The sequence below is a fragment of the Lactuca virosa genome, chromosome 8 (genome assembly GCF_052849685.1).
Source record: "Lactuca virosa cultivar CGN04683 chromosome 8, Lactuca_virosa_CGN04683_v6, whole genome shotgun sequence".
Lineage (NCBI taxonomy): Eukaryota > Viridiplantae > Streptophyta > Magnoliopsida > Asterales > Asteraceae > Lactuca > Lactuca virosa.
Window position 1 is genome coordinate 282,508,145 of NC_136433.1, and position 10,687 is coordinate 282,518,831.

A 10,687-nucleotide genomic window follows, 5' to 3' on the forward strand; every position below is an offset into this window, starting at 1 on the left:
TGGCAACTTTCTTTGTGGGAACTTGATTAAGGATATGGGCGGCAGTCTCTAAGGCATACCCCCAAAATGAGATTGGTAGCGAAGCTCGACTCATCATGGAACGAACCATATCCAACAAGGTTCGATTACGCCTCTCAGCTACACCATTCAACTGCGGTGTCATGGGAGGTGTCAATTGTGAGACAATCCCACATTCCCTAAGATAGTCGAGGAACTCTGAACTAAGATACTCACCACCTCGATCGGATTGAAGCATCTTAATGTTCCTGCCCAATTGATTCTCGACTTCCTGTTTAAACTCTTTAAACGTCTCAAAAGTCTCTGACTTATGCTTGATTAAGTAGACATATCCATATCTACTGTAATCATCAGTAAAAGTCAAATAATAACGATTAGCATCCCTTGTGGCATGTTTGAAGGGCCCACACACATCCGTGTGTATAAGATCCAACAAACCTTCACCCCTCTCACAAGAACCTGTGAAGGGTGACTTTGTCATTTTTCCAAGTAAGCATGATTCGCAACTATCATCTGACTTTAGGTGAAATGACTCCAATACTCCATCCTTTTGGAGTTCGCCTATGCGTTTCTTGCTTATATGTCCAAGACGACAATGCCATAATGATGCTTTATCCAAGTTATTATCATTAACAGAATCAATACACAATACATTATTTCCTAAGTTATCAACCACAAATACAGTTTCATACACACCATCACAAGGTAATGCTTTAAAATAAAGAACATTATTAAAGAAAGCATTAATCGAACCAACTTCATTATCAAATGAAAAGGTGAAACCTTGTTTATACAATGCATGAAAGGAAATAATATTTCTTGCCATTTCTGGCGAATAACAACATTTATTCAAATCTAAACTAAACCCACTACTTAGCGATAAAGTATAAACTCCAATCTTGGTGACAGGTAAAGCTTTCATATTCCCCATGATTAAGTTTATTCTTCCATGCTCCACATTCTCACTTCTTCTTAGTCCCTGCAAATCAGAACATATATGAATACCACAACCGGTATCAAGGACCCAAGAGTTAGAATGGGGTGAGTTATTAGATAAGATAGTGTAAATACCTGCATGGTTGGGTTTAACTTTCCCATCCTTCACATCTTGCTGGTACTTTGGGCAGTTCCGCTTCCAATGTGACTTTTCATGGCAATAGAAGCATTCAGCCTCTTTAGGGTCAGAAGAAGGAGTGACAAAACCTTTCTTGGTTCCACTTGAAGAAGAGCCATCAAGGGTCCTAGCCTTGGTACCCTTCGAAGAGCTCTTTCTCTTCTGCCCTCTACCTTTCCCGATTGCCAAAACCGGGGCGGAGTTTGGAGTAGGAGTGTTAACAACTGACTTACCCTTAAGACCTGTTTCTGCGGTCTTGAGGAGTCCCTAAAGTTTGCTGAGTGTGACCTCTTCCTTATTCATGTGATATGTCATGCGGAATTGATCATAGCACGATGGTAAGGAGTGCAAAATGATATCTATTGCAAGCTCCTCAGGGAAGTTCACATTAAGCTTCAGCAACCGATCCACATACCTTTGCATTTTGTGCATGTGGCTCGTGACGGATTCCCCGTCCTTCATCATGGTTGTTATGATAGAGCATATGATTTCATACCTCTCTTGTCGTGCACTTTGATGGTATCTTTCCATCAGATCTTGGTGCATTTCAAAAGGGTAGAAGTCCTCATAGGACTTTTGGAGTTCCGCTGTCATGGTGGCCAACATGATGCATGCCACTTTTGTAGCATCCCTTTCATGTGCCTGGAAGTCAGCGATCTCCTGGGGAGTTGCAGTGGTCTCATCAATCTCCTTAAGCTCCTTGTCAAGGACATATTCTTTGTCCTCGTAGCGGGTAATCATCCTGATGTTTCTGATCCATTCATTGAAGTTGGATCCATCAAAAGTGACTTTCCCACACAAGTTCATAAGGGTAAAGGAGCCATTAGAATTAGAGCCAGAAGCAGCATTGTTTGAAGACATCTGAAAGAAGAGAACAAGATTAGTTTAGATATTAAGTGAGTCCTTAATAAAACACCCAAATGTAATATTAAGGCTAGGATCCAATCACAATATATTATAACTTAGAAGAGGTATGACGTAATCCAAGCTATAACATATTTGAAAGGTAGGTGAATGACGATTCACCAATTTCCACCATGAAAAACGAAATATAAATATTAGGTTTTTAATTGGTTCTTAGAAATTCCTAGATTCTTTTGAGATTCAATGAACTTTTCAAAGGCATGTTTCAATCTCGAGTGTGCCCTCCAAGTTTTGTGACTGGGATACCGAGGATCACAAAACGAGGTGTGAAGTAACCATGCAAATCACTTGGCACCCTCAAGGTTTATCACTCAATCGATGTGCCGGTAAACCACACACGCTCCACCGATGCTATGGTAAACCTTAAGTCACCCTTTACCTACCTTGTTAAGTCCAAGTTAGTGTGCCGGTTAACCACACACGCTCCACCAACGACTTAAATAAAGTGTAAAGTGTAATTTCATGGATTAGAACCTTATTCACATTTTCCTAAAGTAACTAAGATTGGGAATTTAATAAAAGCATTTAGTTACTTTATAATATTCATCATACTTTTAATGAGAATTTATAAGTCCTTGTCTTACCCGTTCGGCTAACGACCCTCCACCGATCAAGGAAGCGGTGGGTGAGAGTGGACACCCATTAAGTTGCCATTTTATAGGCAACAACCTTATACCCCCCTTATAGACCGGCTTCGTGAATGAGGCGTACTAGCGGTAAGACGACTTGTTGTTATACATATATATATTAGTAACTTATAATATTATAAAGTATAAGGGTTGAATTTTAACTTTTAAAATTCTAAGGGTTGGAACTAAAGTTTTAATCAAGACTTTACATGTTCCAAAACTTGAGGGCAAGTTTTGTAAACTTCCAAAACTTTTCATTTCTTAAAACTTATGAATTAATTGAGTAATAAAAATGAAGACTCTTCATTTTTATAACTCTTGTGTTCTTTTAATGGCTTTAATAAAAGTGAGACTTTTGGTTTTCCATAACTTGAGGACAAGTTATGGACTCCATTAAAACACATTATGATCATGAATTAAACTACCATGAAGGTTACAAACAATTCCTATGATCATCTAATCTTCATAAGTTCAAGAACATGAATATGAACACTTTCAAGAATAAAAAATTACACTTAAAAAAAAACTTGTAATTTAACGATTTTTTTTTTTCAAGCTGTTTGCACACAAAAAAAAACAACAAACAAACCTAGGCTCTGATACCACTGATGTGTTTTGAGCATTCTAACACTTCCTAAGTGTACATGCAACCCTAATAACCTTGGATGTATGTTTGTCTAATAATCATGCAAAGTTGAATTCAAAGGTTATATTCCTATCTAGCATACATGGGGAACATTTTTAACTTGAATGAAAGATAGAATAACTTACCTTGTTGTTGATTATGATCCTTGAAACCTTGTGAGCCTAGCACCCCAAGTGTGATGCCTCAAATGCTTCACACAACACCAAATGCAAAGGAGTAAACTTTGAGAGAATCTTACACTTGCAAAATCGGCTCTAGCCCTCTTGTTTCTTATGTGTAGCCAATTTTGGTGGAGAATGGGTTTCTTATATAGTGTTGACATATCTAGGGTTACACCATGTAAACCCTAATGTGTCATGACTCTTCATTTCCATGACCCATGGGTTTGTAACTCCCATGGAGCATCCATGGAGCATCCTATGGGTGGAACCCAACTAGATAATCCATGGAGCCTCTTAGCCCACTATATAAGATATGAAAGATTTACATAATCTACCCATATATTTAATTAGTTATCTTTTGATCACTTAATTAATTCTAAATTAATTCTTGATCAAACTAATTAAATAATATTATTAATATATTAGAACTTATAATATATTAATAAACCATAAGTGTTATTTCTCTCATTTTAGTTTATCCAATTGCATGGTGCCATGCAACCCAAATGGACTATGCCGGGTCGGGTCAAGTACATACCAGAAATAGTTATGGACTTAGACACCTTATCCAACAATATCTTCATCTTTCTAAACTTATAGTTAAAAGATGCCTCCACGACGATCAACAAGACGCGATCCTCTAATAGCTGCAACACCACCTTCTCCTCAAATCGATACGGCCGCTCTGAATGCTGCTGTAGCTGCAGCTGTGGCTACAGCCATGGCTCAATATCACTCTTCTGGTTCCACTGGAGGAGGAACCCCTGTTCAATCTATTCTTGGTGAAGCCCCTGTGCGCTTGAGAGAGTGCTCCTATAAGGACTTCACTAACTGTAAGCCCAAGTCCTTTAGAGGGACTAGCAGAGTCATTGCCCTCTCGCAATGGTTCGAGAAGACCGAATCGGTGTTCGAAATCTGCTCTTGTCCAGAAGGGAACAAGGTCAAGTTCGCTGCTTGCAATTTTGAGGAGAAAGCCCTGACATGGTGGAATAGCCATGTCAAGTCACTATCTCTTGTGGTGGCTAATGTCATGGGCTGGGAAGCTCTGAAAGAGCTAATGATCGAAGAGTAGTGCCCGAGGGGCGAGATCCAAAAACTGGAGGAGGAACTGTGGAGCCTAACCATGAACGGCTCCGACATAGTCTCCTACACCGTCAGGTTCTGCGAACTGGTGGCCCTCTGTCCCAACATGGTTCACACAGAGGGAAAGAAGATTGAAAGATACATATGGGGGCTGGTGCCTCCATTCCAGGGAAATGTTTTGGCTTCAAACCCCACTACATTCGATAGTGCCAAGCGATTGGCACAGCGGCTTATTGACCAAGGAGTTCGTACCCCGGCCGCAACAACAACCCTGGCCATCTCAGAACCTTCCAAAACCGTTGATTCCAAGCGGAAGTTCTGGGATCACAAAAAGAAGAAGAAGGCTGCCAAAAAGCAGCAGGTCGTGGCAGTTCATGCTGCGATAGCACCTGCCGCTGCTGCTTCGGTAAAGCAGTACGCTGGAAGTTTGCCTAAGTGCAACAAATGCAACTTCCACCACACAGGAGCCTGCCGGGAAATGCAGTGTTCGAACTGCAACAAGAAGGGGCACACCGCCCGTTTCTACAAAGCTCCGGCGAGGCCACTCAACCAAGTCCCCGGCGCTGGTGTGGGCCAAGCTTGCTACGGTTGTGGCGAGGTGGGCCACTACAAGAGGGACTGCCCAAAGGCAGGGAATGCCGGTAGAGTGGGAAGGGTTCTGGCCATAGGCCACGAGGAAGCGGTTGGCGACCCCACAGTGGTCACGGGTACGTTTCTCCTCGATAACTCTTATGCATGCATTCTGTTTGATAGTGGAGCGGAGAGGAGTTTCGTGAACCAAAAATTTGCTCATTTACTTAAGCAAAAATCACGAGCACTTAAAGAACCGTTCACTGTAGAAATGGCTAATGGAAAGACGGAGAGCACTAGCAGTATATTCATAGGGTGTACCCTAACTCTAGATAGCCATTCATTTTTGATCGACCTCATGCCAGTCTCAATTAAAAGTTTCGACGACATTATCGGCATGGATTGGTTGAGTCTTCATCATGCCGACATCATGTGTTACGAAAAGGCTGTACGCCTTAATCCTCCGTCTGGCGAAACTCTAGTAGTTTATGGCGACAAACCCGACACGAACCTTCGCATCATCTCAAGCATTCAAGCCCAGAAATTCTTGCGAAAGGAATGTCGCGCATTCCTTACTCATGTGGTCGATGTGAGCCAAGAAACGAAAGACATTCAGAACATTCCAGTAGTACGCGACTTTCCCGATATCTTTCCAGAAGAACTCCCAGGATTACCTCAGCAACGTCAAGTCGAGTTCAGAATCGACTTAGTTCCAAGGGCTACCCCCGTAGCCAAATCACCCTATCGTCTAGCACCTGCAGAGATGCAAGAACTGTCCTGTCAACTTAACGAACTGCTCAGCAAGGGCTTTATAAGACCAAGCTTTTCACCCCGGGGAGCTCCAGTCTTCTTCGTCAACAGGAAAGACGGATCATTTCGAATGTGCATCGACTACAGGGAGCTCAACAAACTGACCGTCAAAATCGTTACCCTCTGCCTCGTATTGACGATTTATTTGACCAACTTCAAGGGGCGAACTTCTTTTCAAAAATCGACTTAAGGTCCGGATATCACCAACTACAAGTGCTAGGGGAGGATGTTCCGAAGACAGCCTTCCGAACTCGTTATGGGCACTACGAATTCGTAGTGATGCCGTTCGGATTAACAAACGCGCCCGCAATATTCATGGATTTAATGAATAGGGTGTGTTGTCCTTACTTGGATCAGTTTGTCATCGTCTTCATCGATGACATACTTATCTACTCTCGTAGTAAGGAGGAGCATAATCAACATCTTCGACAGGTCTTAGAAACGCTGCGTTCGGAGAAGCTCTATGCGAAGTTCTCGAAATGCGAATTTTAGATCCGACGAGTCGAATTCTTAGGGCACGTGGTTAGCGAAGAGGGAATACACGTGGACCCTTACAAAATCAAAGCCATTGAGAGCTGGTCAGCACCGAAGACCCCTACTGAAATTCGTCAATTTCTAGGCCTCGCTGGCTACTATCGCAGGTTCATTCAGAACTTCTCCCGAATTGCGAAACCTCTTACAACACTGACCCAGAAGGGCGTGGCCTTTGACTCGGAAGAGAAGCAGGAGAGAGCGTTCCAAACGCTCAAGCAAGCCTTGTGCACCGCACCTATACTATCCCTCCCCGAAGGGATAGAAGACTTCGTTGTCTATTGCGATGCGTCAAATCAAGGGCTCAGATGTGTTCTGATGCAGCGAGGTAAGGTCATCGCCTATGCCTCGAGACAGCTGAAGACACACGAGGTCAACTACACCACTCACGATCTTGAACTAGGAGCAGTTTTGTTTGCTCTGAAGATCTGGAGACACTACTTGTATGGTACAAAAAGCACTATCTTTACAGACCACAAAAGCCTACAACATATATTCGACCAGAAGGAGCTCAACATGAGACAACGACGGTGGGTCGAGCTACTCAGTGAAAGCAGAGATTGCTACCTTCGTGAGTAAATGCCTTACTTGCGCCAAGGTCAAGATCGAATACCAGAAACCCTCCGGTCTACTACAGCAGCCGGAGATACCGGAATGGAAGTGGGAGCGGATCACAATGGACTTCATAACCAAGTTGCCCAAGGCAACGGGTGGACTTGATACCATATGGGTCATCATCGACAGATTGACCAAGTCCGCACACTTCCTGCCTATCAAAGAAACATACAAGATGGAGAAGCTTACAAGAACCTACATTCGGGAGATTGTACGACTGCACGGTATTCCCATATCCATTATCTCGGACATAGATAGTAGATTCACTTCGAGGTTCTGGCAGTTGCTACAAAGTTCCTTAGGAACTAGGCTGGACATGAGTACAGCCTACCATCCATAGACCGACAGACAAAGTGAGAGGACTATCCAAACCTTGGAAGATATGTTGCGAGCATGTGTGATCGACTTTGGGAAAGCATGGGATACTCATTTACCCCTTGTCGAATTTTCCTATAACAACAGTTATCACACGAGCATAAAGGTTGCTCCATTCGAAGCCCTCTATGGCCGAAAGTGCAGATCCCCTCTGTGCTGGGCTGAGGTGGGTGATACCCAGTTAGCTAAAGGACGAGTTCCTGAAAGCACTCTTACAAGTCCGGAGATCATTCGGGAAACGACAGAGAATATCGTTCAGATTCGTGAACGATTGAAAGCCTCTAGAGACCGACAGAAAAGCTACGCAGATAAATGAAGGAAACCATTGGAATTCCAGGTGGGCGACCATGTTCTATTGAAGGTCTCACCCTAGAAAGGCTTAATACGCTTTGGAAAGCGTGGAAAGCTAAATCCAAGATACATAGGGCCTTTCGAGATTCTCGCTAGAATCGGCCATGTAGCTTACAAACTTAACTTACCACGCGAACTCAGTAACATACATTCTACATTCCACGTCTCGAACTTGAAAAAGTGTATATCCGACGAGACTCTTGTAATCCTACTCGATGAGATCGAGATCAACGAGAGCCTCAACTTCATGGAAGAACCAGTAAAGATCATGGACCGGGAGGTCAAGCAAATGAAACAAAGCCGTATCCCGATAGTGAAGGTTCACTGGAACGCCAAGCGAGGACCTGAATTCACTTGGGAGCGAGAGGATCAGATGAAACTGAAATATCCTCGTCTTTTTACTTAGTTATTTGTAACTACTTATTTGCTTAAACTCTAATTTCGGGACGAAATTCCTTCTAACGGGGGATGATGTGACAACCCGAAATTTCTATTCTGTACAACCAATCACTTCAATAGAAGTTAGAACTGTTTTTGCTAACTTTCAAGCTTTTTGGAATCAGTTTGAGTATTTTAAAGTAAGTACTTCAAGAGATAACTAGAGAGACGATACCCTAGGGTTTATTGTGCAACAATAAAGTCTCAAAACTCCAAGAGTTTGGAGTTTACGGCCTAAACATGGTGTTTATGGCCGTAAACCCCAAGGGGTATAAATATGGCACTTAGCCATTTTTATCACTTTTTCACACTTTCAAGAACTAGAACTCAAATCCTCTCAAGTATCATCCGATTTTCCTTCTTGATCTTCAACTTTGTAAGTGTTTCTTGCCCTAATTAGTTGATATCTTACTTAATCTAGTGATCTTACATGATTCCATCCGTGAAATCATTCCATTTGTGTAGATCTTCAAGTGTTCTTAGTTTCACCAAGAACACCAAGAACACACACTAGTGTTCTTGGACTTTTAACACCCTTTCAAGCTTCTACATAGTAAGTACTCTTACCTTGGCTTGTTATAAGGCTTGCTACACTTCTTAATCATCTAGAAAACACAAAGAATCACAAGATCAAAGGTGTTTACGGTCCAAACATGTTCTTGGACCGTAAACCCTAATGAAGGGGCCATTGTGTGCCCTAGTCCCATACCAAGCCTTGGATACTAGTCTAGATCCCATCGTTGATGTGCTTAGGACTTTAAACATCAAAAAGACCATGAACCATTATAGTTTACGGCCGTAAACTCATGGAGAAATGGTCCATGGGCCGTAAACTCTACAAAGGGGTGAAATGATGCCACAATCACTTCCTAAGGCTTAGACTTGAAGTAGGAATGCTTCTTTATGACTTATAGGCTTCAAAACACAAAATGGTGGAGTTACCATGAGTTTACGGCCGTAAACTCATGGGTTTATGACCGTAAATCCAAGGGAGTTGGTCCCAAAACCGTAAACTCCAAAAGAGTTTACCCTTGGACCCTAAACTCAAATGCAAGGCCCTACAACCCTTAGATGCAATCCTTAGTACTTATAACACTTGAATCAAGGTGTTTTTCATGTCCTAGGGTGTCTTAACTTGTTTAATTAGTTGTTAAATGACTAATTGGATACATATATGTGTTATTATATGTTAACTAGGATCCTTGTGTGTGTTCAAGTCTTCACTTGACACTTAGCATCCTATATCACCCGTTCATCCAAACCACTCACTACAGGTGAGTTCATACCCCTTAATCAACCTTTTTAAATGATTTTAAATGCTTTTATGGGGGGGGATACAAGTTGAACTATTATAGTTATTATATCAATCACATGTGATTAATAACTACCAAACAAGTGGATTTCTTACTTTTCAAACTGTGTTACCAAACTGTTTTACTTCGAACTGTTTTACAAACTCTTTTACATATCAAATACTTTTATTAAACTCTTTTAAACTTATATTCTGTTAAATGTGTATCTATATAGATATAGTTATATAAGTAGGATTTAAAGGACTTAGGACTGATAGCTCACTTTACTTCTTGTTCCTTGTTTGGTTGTGGACTTAGGGTATCGGTTGTTTTTCCGAAGGTCGTTTGAATCCTAGTCATATATTATGTATATGTATATAGATATAAAAGGTTACTCCTTTCTATTCAATACCTTTGGGTAGCAAAGGTATACAAACATGTTCATACATTCAAACAACATTACTAGTAAGCTATAATAGGTATAGTTTAGGGAGATACTAATACTATTACTAAAACAGTGAAACATACAAAGAGTCAGCTCATACATGAGTCAATACCATATAGAGAGAACATAACATACAGATAGAGAATACTATGATGAGAAACAAACAATACCATACAGAGAGAACATAACATACATATAGAGAATACTATGATGAGAAACAAACAATACCATACAGAGAGAACATACATACATGCTAGACAGAGAGAGAACACACAATACAGCTAGCACATACATATACTAGAACATTACTACAGTTATGTGAGCCACGTAACGGGGCATGACATCACCTGTCATGGCCCGTTTTTTATCCAGAATCTCCTTAAATGGAGAGCGTTGAGTTTGTGTATAGATGTATACTGGATTGACTATCCTACACCTTGCTGCTCGCTACAGTGGGACTTGCAAGTCTACGGGTGCCAAACGTCATTTCTTCCGACGTCTTACATCGTAGTGTTTATAGTCGGTAGTATGGTACAGGTCGATCACATGGTACTTTAAATAACAATTGGTTTAAGGTAGTTAGTACAGCAGTAGTTACTTAATACAACACTACAGTACTATTTCATTTTCCCATTGCATTCACTTTGTGATCTTCATACAATAAACAGTAATGTAAAAACTATAT